Here is a 10837-nt window from a genome sequence, read left to right on the forward strand (position 1 = left end):
ATTCCACGCCAGTTAGCACAATTTCACAGGTCTCCTTTCTTGGCTATTTTATGGATGATGCCTTTCTGCCAATTCTCTGGTATTTCTTCCTTTTCCCAAATGTTGGTGAACAATTTACTGAGAATTTTGGACATTTCTTGCGAGTTCGCTTTAAGCATTTCCGCACTGATTTTGTCAATACCTGGGGCCTTGCCATTTTTTTGTTGTTGTATTGCCTCGTGCACCTCATGCTCAGTGATTGGACCAAGATTAACCTCTACGTCCAATTCTGCTTCTGGGATATCTGTGTAAGAAGATGGGTCTGGTCTGTACAGAAGGTTTGCGAAATATTCTCTCCATCTTTCAATTTTCTCCTTTTCGTCTGTGATGACACTACCATCTTGGGATTTTAATGGTTTCTCTTGACCATAACTTCTGTTTTCTGAGAGCTTTTTTTGTGATTTTGTATAGCGTTTGTGTGTCTTGTCTTACAGCTGCATTTTCTGCTTCAGTTGCTAAATTTTCTGCAAAATCTCTTTTGTCTTTCCTTGTGGATTTTTTCACTTCTTTATCCTTCAATGAGTATTCACTGGATAGCCTTTCTTTCAGTCGGGGGGGGGGGGGGGGGGGGGGATTTTAGCGTTCAGGAGATTTAGTTTGATTGATTTTCTTTGGTTAATGAGCTCCCATGACCTTGCTGATATCCAATTCTCTGTATTGGATTTATTGTGTCCTAAGTGTTCAGTGGCACTTTCCTGCATGACGTGGTTGAAATCTTGGATTGTTATGTTTGTAATATCTTGTATTGCACTGAATTTGTTTCTTACTGAGATATTGAAATTGTTTTGGATATCTGGGATTTTCAATTTATCTGTGTTGAAACGTTTCTCCTTCTGTTTTGCTATTTTTGATTTCATCAATTTAGTAGAGATTTTGGCTGTGACAAGATGGTGGTCACTTCCAATGTCTGCCAATCGTCTGACTCTGACATCGTTTAAGCTGCTTTTCCATTTTCTGTTGATAATTATATGGTCTATCTGGCTATCTGTTTTCCCATCTGGTGATTTCTATGTCAATTTGTGTATGTTTTTGTGTGGGAAGAAAGTTCCACCAATAATGAGGTTGTGTTCTTCGCAAAATTCTGCCAGTATGCTTCCATTGTTGTTCATCACCCCTATGCCTTCCTTTCCAACGGACTGATTTGTTTGTGTATTGCCAACTCTAGCATTAAGGTCTCCGATGATCATGAGCATATCATGTCTTGGAATGTTTTCAACGGCCATTCTTAGAATATCGTAAAATTCTTCTTTATTTTCTTCATCTGAATCCTCTGTAGGTGCGTAACATGTGAGGATTGATAGCTTGGTGTATTTTGAGTTGTGTCTTGTGTATAAAATTCTTTCACTTATCGGTTTCCATTCCAATAGTGACTTGTTGTTTTGCCTGGCTATCAAGAGGGCAACACCTTCTCTGTGTTGGTCATCCTTTCGTCCTGACCAAATGATCAGGTCGCCATTTGAGAGTTGGCGCTTCCCAGCTCCTGTCCATCTTGCCTCTGATATGCCTAGCAAATCGATCTTGTAGTTCAACATCTCGCGCTGGGCTTGTGCCAGTTTTCCTGTTTGATATAGGGTCCTAACATTCCAGCACGAGACATTGAGCTTGCGTTTTGGTGACAACAGATCTGCAATCTGGTCGGGGGCGTCCTTTCAGCTTTGACCTCCTACCGTCATGAAGCCAGTATTCTGGTCCGCTTCTCTGCTGCCGCCGGTTGTGGATTTACGTCTGGTTTCTGTTTCTGTAACAGTTTGCTTTATATGTTGTGGGTTGTTAACCCTACGCTCAACCCCCATTCCTGGAGGGCCGGTGGATTACTCTTCGTCTGACCTCTCTCCTTTTTTCTCTTATTAGAGGTCCGAAGTTCGAGATACGCAAGCCCTCCCACCACGACAAGGTGATTATCCGTCGGGAGAGCGTTAAGTTATAGCCTGACACTTTAAATAGCGTTCTTCAAGAATACTGTGTTTTTTGTCAGTGTCAGCGTGGCCATCGTTAACTTATAGCCTGACACTAAAAAAAAAAAAAATGACGTCAAAATGCCAGTCTTTGGCCACAAAAGAACACAAAACGTGAGTTGTATTTCAATAGTTAAAACTAATGGGACCACTTGTTTCCATGAGCACTACTAACGACAACTCACTAGGCGGTGCAAAAATCAAATCATGACGTCAAAATGCCAGTCTTTTTGGGTTTCAGTGTCAGGCTATAACTTAACGATGGCTACGGTGTCAAGCTTTAACTTAACGATGGCTACGGTGTCAGGCTATAACTTAACGATGGCTACGATGTCAGGCTATAATTTAAAGATGGCTACGGTGTCAGGCTATAACATAACGATGGCTACGGTGTCAGGCTGTAACTTAACGATGGCTACGGTGTCAGGCTATAACTTAACGATGGCTACGGTGTCAGGCTATAACTTAACGATGGCTACGGTGTCAGGCTATAACTTAACGATGGCTACGGTGTCAGGCTATAACATAACGATGGCTACGGTGTCAGGCTATAACTTAACGATGGCTACGGCGAGGGTATTCATCAGTATTTTGATGTATTCTGACAAAAAAATTCACAGATTACAAATTTTGACCAGACATAACTCGCCCTCCAAATACATCGGTTGATTAAAATGACCCTCAACTTGACAAAAACTCTCAAACCTGGGACTTCGCAGAACCCCAGGTTTGAGAGTTATTGCCAAGATGAGGGTCATTTAAATAGATCGATATTTGAAGGACGGGTTTTCTGGCCAAAATTTTAAATATTATGCGTTTGTTTGTTTTTCAGGGTAATTGTGAATCTTCTAGATTTTTTGGAAAGAACTGAGTGATAAACTTTCCTTCAATCCAAAAAGCAACCAGCAACCGCGACTGTTCGTTTGGTCCCACAGAGCCATAATGTCCACGGGTCGGAGTTTTTTTGGTTTTTTTTTTAAATTAAAAAATTGAGCTTTTATATAGCGCAATATCCACTAAATGTTCTCAAAGCGCTTTAAAGGGGTCCCTGTTCAACATCAACATTTAACATGTAGCACTAGACATGCCGCCTGTTAGGCGATAATATCATTTTTCGGACAAAGACAACAAAGACAACACTGTTGACGACCAGGTACTCATTTTACACCTGAGTACGACGAGAGACTGTGAGTAAAGAGTCTTTTCTAAGGACTCAACTATGCGAGGCTCGAACCCAGGACCTTCGGATCCGAAAGCGAGTGTCATACCAATAGACCACATAGCCGCACAGAGTTTATCATTGTTTCTATGGCGTGAAACGGACAAAACAGCAATTGCTTGATATCCTGCCTTTGCACAGGACGCTAGACTATATATCGCAAAGTCCTTTGCGCTAAATCTAACAGAATCAACTACCCATTCACTGCTGGGTGGACAGGGGGTTAGAAAAAAAAATCTCGACTGCACCCGGGATCGATTTCGGTCCCTATGTATGTTAAGCGAGTGCTCTACCTACTGAGCTATCGGAAGCCCACAGTCCGTTTAAATCCACAAAAATTAGTGCATATTGTTCATTCCGGGTCCACGATCTCTATGGTTGACTTACTACATATTTTCCTAAAACAGTCGTCCAATTAATTATAGTTGTGTTTTTGCTTGGCCCTAGCCTGGGGTTTTATGACAAAAGGGAGTCAGTTAGATGCTTCACTGATCAGGAGAATTTTGTTTGGAATGTTCTTTTAATTAAAAAAACAAAAAACAAAACGAAACAAAAACAACAAACAAAGAAAAACAGAACAAAACAAAACAAACAAAATCAAGAAAAGAAAATCAACAGAAAAATCAGAAAGTTAAATCAAAAGAAAGTTCACTCGATATTTATTCCAAATCTTGATTTCTTACACTTCAAGGATTCAATCTGTTGAATAGTCAATCAATTAATCAATCAATCCATAAATCAATCAATCAATCAATTCATCAATCGATCAATCCATCCATCAATCCATTAATCAATCGATCGATCCATCAACCCATCCATCAATCAATCAATCAATCCATCAATCAACAAAGGAAGGAATGTCCACCCCCTCCTCCCCCTCCGTGGTCCTGTGTTCCAGTTCCTCCTGCCACATCTCCAGTAACTGTGCCAAAATGTAGCAGATGAAAAAGAATAGAGTGACCAGGGCAAAATAGCCGTGGCTATAGTACAGTACCTGGCAGTACACCGTATTACACGACATCATTCTGGACAAAAGAAGAACGTCCATAGAAGTATTTTAATTTTATTCTTCATCAATTTATAAGATAAAATAAGATAAGATAAGATAAGATATACTTTATTGATCCTTGTATGGAAATTATAATTTTGTATCACAACACAATTCGGTAATTATAGATAGAATGCGCTTGGCCAAGGAGTTCACAACATTGCCATCCGGAAGTATAAAGGACCAACACACAAACTTTGTGTAACCATGAACTTTTATAGTCTGGTTAATACAGTTTAGTGAGAACAACTCACAAACGCGGATGGCAAAAACAATAACAAAGGCCTGAGTGACGTCATCTGCATACTATCTATAGATAGTTCTCAGTTGAAGTCACTCAGGTCTTTGTTATTGTTTTTTTTTTTTTTGCCATTCGCGTTTATGAGTAATGCTCACTGAACTGTATTAACCTGACTATAGACGCTCATGGATACACACAGTTTTGTGTGTTGGTCCGTTATACTTCCGGAAGCCAATGTTATGAACTTCTTAGCCAAGCGCATACTATCTATAAAAGGAATATTAAATGTTAATAAATTAAATAAAACATGGCAAAGAATATTAAAAGTCTTAAAATGTACAGTGGAGCAACAAGCGGATATATTATGGTGACTATGATTATACTTAGAATAGAATTCTTGTCCAATAAAAATATAAATGTGACCCTTCGCCTCAAAACGGTATTAAGTCGGGTTGGTTAAGATGTTGAAAATTGAATTTATAGCCAGAAACATCAGACTTATGTTGAGTTTGTATGTATTATCGAGGAGAATGGATACCATATTTTAGGTTGCTAATGCCAACAATTTATATTTTTGACCATTTTAACATTTAATTCGGCTTTTAAGCATCTGGATCGTTCCGACATAATACCGTTTTGAGACGATGGGTCACAAATAATCAAATGCTTATCAAGATACGTACTTTATAAACTGGTAAATCTCAATATCCACTCAATGGGGTCAAAACGATTTACAAAGGACATATAGCCAACAGCAACACATAGGGCGGGGGAGCGTGGCTCAGCGGGTCTTTGCTTCGTACTCGAAAGGTACCGAGTTCGATCACCCCGCGCTGCCCTGTATGGCCTTGAGCAAGTCACCTTGCCTTAGCTCAATTTGCGGCGCTGCATTGCGGCTGGCGCCTGGGTTATACCAGTCTTATTTTATTTTATTTGTTTTCCACGTTAATTTGTGTAATGTTGTGCTGACGAAGGGTTTGTACCCGAAACGTCCATTGTCTGTACCATTCCTATACGAAGCCTCTCCATTTTCACTTTTTTTGTTAGTATTTTCAAGATTACAAACTTCAGACAGCCCCTACCGTTTTGTACCATTCAGCCTTGCAGTCTAGTGATATGACACTGAACTTCGGACCATTCATTGTGTAACGGTAGTTCATCTGACCGGTCTGAGGTTCGATCCCCAGTCGAGGGCGACTGATTTTTTGGGATGGTTTTTTTTTTCTCTTGTATTTTTCTTTCTTGTTTTGTCTGGCACCTTTCATACACACTTGTTCAGTTCGTTGTCAGAAGACACTAGAGAAACAAAACTGTAGCGAAGACAATTGGATTCAATAGCCTGATGTCACGTCGCCCAGCAACGGCGGCCATCGTGGTTCTAAACTTTTCATATGACTTGTGTTCAGAATGTGTAAAAGTCAAAACATGATCAGATTTATAATAGGTATTTTTTTCTCCTCTGGATACGCTTTTATGCTCGTCGGAGAAATGTTTCATGAGGGCGTCCGCCATTCTTCCGATAGTTTAGAGCCAGTTACTAAGTTACCGTAAGTCATTACGAGGGAAGTGACGTTACGAATGTTGAAGCGTATTCTCAACGCAGCAAAGTTTTTATTATCTATTGTCTTCTAGCACTTTCCTACTCTCTCCATTTCTTGTTTTTATCAACACAAGTGCCTTCTCCACACACGTTTGTGAATTTTAATATTCATTCCAATATGGGAGCCTGCTCAGTGTCTCAATCGCCTGTGTGCCATATTATGTTTGTGTTGAGAATAAATACAGATTAATTGTTTGAAGCAACTTTTTTATTTTTATTTGGGGGGGGGGGGTTCGTGGATAGCTCACACGGTAGAGACACGATCTCCCCGGCCAGGCGGAGTTGTTGTACCAGTAAGGTCGCAGGTTCGAGCCCTCATCGCCGCCGCGAAGTTTTTATTCTCTGTTATTGTCTTCTGGCACTTCCCTACTCACTTCATGTCTTGTTATTATACTTATAACTGTTAGCTCGCCAGTAAACTTAAACTTTCGCTGTACTTGCGTGTTGACCTTTGTGACCTCAAAATATCGCGGAGGGGCCTTAACTCTCTCCTTACCGATCATTTTCAGTATTTTCCCAAAGTGACAGACTTACCCAGCAGAAAAAATGATTTTTAAAACTCAAACAATCTCTCTACATAACAACTTTATGTTCTTATTAATTAAACAAAGATCATTGTGATGTACAAAAATAAATCTGAATAAGAAAAAATGTATATTGCGTCGTAACAACTGTGACGATTTTGCTGTAGGAGGTAAGGAGAGGGTTAACAATCGGACTGTGGGTCCGCCCCCCCCCCAATCCCTCATCCACCCTTCCCGAGTGTTTTTAATCTTTATCGTCCTCCTGCTCTTTCCTACTGACGTTCATTTCTTGTTATTATCAACGTAAGTACCTGCTCCATTCACCCTTCTGCTGTTGTTAGTGTCAACCCGAACTGCGCTCTCAAAGAGTTAATGATATAATAAAGTTAGTGTCTGAAATATTATTATGACCCAAGCGCTCGACTCCCTATTCTTTTGTTCGTGGTAACCCGAACTACGCTCTCAAAGGGTTAATGATATCATAAAATTTGTGTCAATATTATGACCCAAGCGGCAAACATAATAAACATAAGTACCCGCTCGACTCCCTATTCTGTTGTTCGTGGTAACCCGAACTACGCTCTCAAAGGGTTAATGATATCATAAAATTTGTGTCAATATTATGACCCAAGCGGCAAACATTATCAACGTAAATACCCTCTCGACTCACTATTCTATTGTTCGTGTTTACCCGAACTCCGCTCTCAAAGGGTTGATGATATAAAAGTCTGTGTCTGAAATATTATGACCCAAGCGGGGAAACATTCTGGCAGGATGGATGGCAAGCAAGGAAGGAATCTGTGATTCCAATGGTATTGTATATTGATACCAGATGGGACGAGATCTTGCGTGCCTGTATTATTTGCTCTTGTACGAGAAAACAACTTTTTTAAAAATATATATTTGGCCAGAAAAATAATAGGCTAAATAAACAAGCAAATTTGGACTGGAAATATCTATCGATTAAAATGAAAATCAACTTATCAAACTTTCTCCCAAAAAAAAAAAAAAAAAAAAAAAAAAAAGAAATAGAGAGAATTATCTAGTCTAAAATTTGATACTTTTTGAAGTCTTGGCTGTAATTGACGAGCATTTATTTCCAGGTCTGGTGATCAAATTTAATTCATTGGCTCATTGTTGTAATGGAAATCTCAAAAAAATTACGCAAAATATTGTCTTTTACAATAATCTTAAATTAGGCCCATAAGTGGGTTCGGATGTCAGACCTGCATATATGTACACGTGGGGTATATAGTTTTGAGACAAGTATGGGTCATTTTATTGTGTGGTATTTGAAGTAAAACTTTTATGGCCAAATTTAAGGATGATAAATAAATATGATTTGTCAGAATATGGCTGTAAAATCCAGTCGGCGTACTCTGTGACGTGTATAGCATTATCACAAAGGGGAATCACACGCATGCTCAGTCATTGCCCACGTGACTTACAAGATGATGACATTTGGTGAGTAGCACTCCGATCTGATTTAATTTGTGTGAACGCTTGATGTGTTTTTATTCCATTTGATATGATAATCATAATAATGGTGTTTATTTTGTTGTTGCTATTTATTTTTAACGCCTGTTTTTTTTTTTTGTGTGTGTGGTTGGTTTGGGGATAGGTAAGTTAAGAGAGAGAGAGAGAGAGAGAGAGAGAGAGAGAGAGAGGGAGAGAGAGAGAGAGAAAAGGGAGAGAGGAGCCCGAAAAGTACGAGGAGAGAGAGAGGGAGAGAGAGAGAGAGAGAGAGAGAGAGAGAGAGAGAGAGGGAGAGAGGGGGCAAAGAAGGAGAGAGATAGGGATGAATGGCAAAGATATATATATATATATAATATATATATATTTTACGCTGAGGCCTCCCAGTCCCACGACAGAGATGCGAAAAGCTCAACAGTCAAGTAAGTTAAGTGATGATAGTGATCATGATGATTATGATGAAGATGGTGATGATGATGATGATGATGATGATGATGATGATGATGATGATGATGATGATGACGACGACGACGAAGATGTCTTTGGCTAACACGTGAGAATGTGTAACAGAACATTCCCAGCACCGTCCACATTGCGAATTACAGCAGGTAGTTCTATCTTCCATTTCGATATATTATTATGGATCAACGTCAGTAATAAATCATGAATACCTGCTACCTCTTCACCATGATCCAAAAGTTATAATTAACCTTTTTTCATAGTCCACATGTCCCGTCCTACATGTTAAATGTTGCTGTTGACCAGGGACCCATTGTAAAGCGCTTTGAGCACATTTAGTGGATATTACGCTATATTAAAGCTCAATTTAATTTATTCAACTTAAAAAAAAACCACATGATCGTTTATATTATAGCGCAATATTGAATAAATGTGCTCAAAGCACTTTACAAGGGGTCCAAAGTCAACAGCAACTATGAGTTGGAGTCCCCGAGTGGTATATATATATTGAAATAGGGATGCACACACACACACACACACACACACACAAATACACCCAAAGATATATAGAGAGAGTCAGACTGAGAAAGAGAGAGAGAGAGAGAGAGAGAGAGAGAGAGAGAGAGAGAGAGAGAGATATTAAGACAGAAAATGGGTAGATAACTCCTCCTCTATCTTCCATTCATTCCCATCATCCATATAGATAATAATAATATGACTATCAACATCCTGCCTAATGGATGCGAGGTAATCACGATGACGTGTGCACTACAAGACCCGTGTTAGTCCCCGACACGTGTGTGAAATACTAACATGTCACAACTAGTTATCGTTGTCTCCGTGCCAGTACCCGTGTCATTACCTCCCCTTCCCTATCAATTAACATTGTCTAATAGAGAGTATGCGCTTGGCTAAGGATGCTCACAACATTGCCATCCGGAAGTATAACGGACCAACACACAAAACTCTGTGTAACCATGATCGTTTATAGTCTGGATAATACAGTTTAGTGAGGATTACTCATGACTCATGAACGCGGATGGCAAAAAGCAATAACAAAGACCCGAGTGACGTCAACTTCGAACTATCTATAGATAGTATGCAGATGACGTCACTCAGGCCTTTGTTATTGTTTTTGCCATCCGCGTTTGTGAGTTGTTCTCACTAAACTGTATTAACCAGACTATAAAAGTTCATGATTACACAGAGTTTGTGTGTTGGTCCGTTATACTTCCGGATGGCAATGTTGTGAACTCCTTGGCCAAGCGCATTCTATCTATACGTGCGTTTGGGTAAAATACTCACAACATCTGTCATCCGGAAAAGGCGTACCGACTCATAAAAATATGCGTAACCTCGAGCGTTTATTGTCTAAAGACAGTAACAAAGAGCCGAGTGACGTCAATTTCGTTTAATCTATACATAATGATTTATGTAAACTACTATTGATCCTATGCGTTAAGGTAAAATACTGACAACATCCGCAAGCCAGATATATAATGTACCAACTGACAAAAATATGTGTTACCTTGAGCGTTTATAGATAGTATGCAGATGACGTCACTCAGGCCTTTGTTATTGTTTTTGCCATCCGCGTTTGTGAGTTGTTCTCACTAAACTGTATTAACCAGACTATAAAAGTTCATGGTTACACAGAGTTTGTGTGTTGGTCTGTTATACTTCCGGATGGCAATGTTGTGAACTCCTTGGCCAAGCGCATTCTATCTATTTTCTAATTGATAGAATAATTTAATGAAAACTACTCACATTAAAAATGGGTGTCTAAAAACAATAACAATGAATTGAGTGACGTCAATAGCCTTCAACAGTCATAACGTCACTTCCCTCGTAATGACGAATAGTAACTTAGCAACTGGTTCTAAACAATCAGGAACAATGGTGGACGCCCTTATGAAATATTTCTCCAACGAGCATAAAAGTGTTTCCAGAGGAGATAAACATTATAAATCTGATCATGTTTTGACTTTTACACATTCTGATCACAAGACATATGAAAAGTTCTAGCCAGCATGAAGAATAAAAAGTACATATTTTCTTTGTTTAGAACCACGATGACCACCGTTGCTGAGCGTTCGTGACATCAGACTATTGAATCCCATTCCGTTCTATGCATACATGATAAAAACTGTATGGTTGAGCACATTATGTCTCCCAATCAAAGGGGCCACGAAAGGTCTTGGGTGATGATAAGGTTCTTTTTTTTACTGAACTTTATGTCCATCTATCCGGGTTTTTTGGGGTAGCCAATACTGTAAGGT

At 39.4% G+C, this 10837-nt stretch overlaps 1 long non-coding RNA gene across 1 annotated transcript in view; it reads right to left on the minus strand.

Moving 5' to 3' along the window:
* Nucleotides 1-3855: 3855 nt before the first annotated feature.
* Nucleotides 3856-10837, minus strand: part of LOC144956305 (uncharacterized) — a 48251-nt gene continuing 41269 nt past the window's right edge. Inside the window, exon 3 of the long non-coding RNA XR_013641938.1 lies at nt 3856-4238. This is a non-coding gene — a long non-coding RNA (uncharacterized LOC144956305). The remainder of the gene's footprint in view (nt 4239-10837) is intronic.

This window comes from Berghia stephanieae, chromosome 11 (assembly GCF_034508935.2).
Source record: "Berghia stephanieae isolate SIO BIC M18660-M18661 chromosome 11, UCSD_Bste_1.3, whole genome shotgun sequence".
Taxonomy (NCBI): Eukaryota; Metazoa; Mollusca; class Gastropoda; order Nudibranchia; family Aeolidiidae; genus Berghia; species Berghia stephanieae.